Source organism: Echinops telfairi, unplaced genomic scaffold (genome assembly GCF_000313985.2).
Source record: "Echinops telfairi isolate 266 unplaced genomic scaffold, ASM31398v2 ScPeMD7_2;HRSCAF=8, whole genome shotgun sequence".
Taxonomy (NCBI): Eukaryota; Metazoa; Chordata; class Mammalia; order Afrosoricida; family Tenrecidae; genus Echinops; species Echinops telfairi.
The window spans coordinates 51,038,466-51,039,600 of record NW_022103898.1 but is presented as its reverse complement, the minus strand read 5'-3'; the positions used below and the strand labels follow the sequence as shown (position 1 = coordinate 51,039,600).

At 54.5% G+C, this 1,135-nt stretch overlaps 1 pseudogene; it reads left to right on the top strand.

Moving 5' to 3' along the window:
• The first annotated feature begins 8 nt into the window (after positions 1 to 8).
• Positions 9 to 1,121, top strand: LOC115870130 (annotated as a pseudogene).
• The last annotated feature ends 14 nt before the right edge of the window (positions 1,122 to 1,135 follow it).

Genomic DNA, 1,135 nt, shown 5'->3' with positions numbered 1-1,135 from the left:
TTGAAAAGGCACTGCGAGACAAGAAGGGTTTCATCGTCAAGCAGATGAAGGAGGACGGCGCCTGTCTCTTCCGGGCTGTAGCCGACCAAGGATATGGTGACCAGGACCTGCACGAGGTTGTGCGAAAGCACTGCATGGGCTATCTGATGAAGAATGCAGACTACTTCTCCAACCACGTCACAGAGGACTTCACCACCTATATAAACCGGAAGCGAAAAAATAACTGCCATTGCAACCACATTGAGATGCAGGCCATGGCAGAGATGTACAATCGCCTTATAGAGGTGTATCAATACAGCACAGAACCTATCAACGAATTCCATGGGATCCATCAAAACGAGGATGAACCCATCCATGTCAGCTACCATCGGAATATCCACTACAACTCGGTGGTGAATCCCAATAAGGCCACGATTGGTGTGGGGTTGGGCCCATCATCATTCAAACCGGGGTTTGCAGAGCAATCCCTCATGAAAAATGCCATAAAAGCATCAGAGGAATCATGGATTGAGCAGCAGATGTTGGAGACAAGAAGCGGGTCACAGACTGGGAGGCCACCAATGAGGCCATTGAAGAGCAGGTCGCTCGGGAATCCTACTTGCAGTGGCTCCGGGATCAGGAGAAACAGGCCCGCCAGGTCCGTGGCCCCACCCAGACCCGGAAAGCCAGCGCCACGTGCAGTTCGGTCACAGCTGCAGCCTCCAGTGGCCTGGAGGAGTGGACCAACCGGTCCCCATGGCAGCGGAGTTCAGCCTCATCTCCTGAGAACCCTGAGCTGCATGCTGAGCTGGGCATTAAGCCCCCTTCCCCAGACACCGTCCTAGCTCTTGCCAAACCTCCTTCACCCTGTGCACCAGGTACAAGCAGCCAGTTATCATCGGGGCCGATCCGGCCAACTCTCCTCTTGTGTCCCTCTACCCTGCTCTGGAGTGCTGGGCTCTCATTCATCTGATGTCCCCCTCCGCCTTTGGTCTGAATGACTGGGATGATGATGAGATCCTAGCATCGGGGCTGGCAGTGTCCCAACAGGAATACCTAGACAGTATGAAGAAAAACAAAGTGCTCAGAGACCCGCCCCCAGACAACAGTTGATGTGGAGACCCAGGGACTGGAGGCCGTCTCCCAACCCCACCAC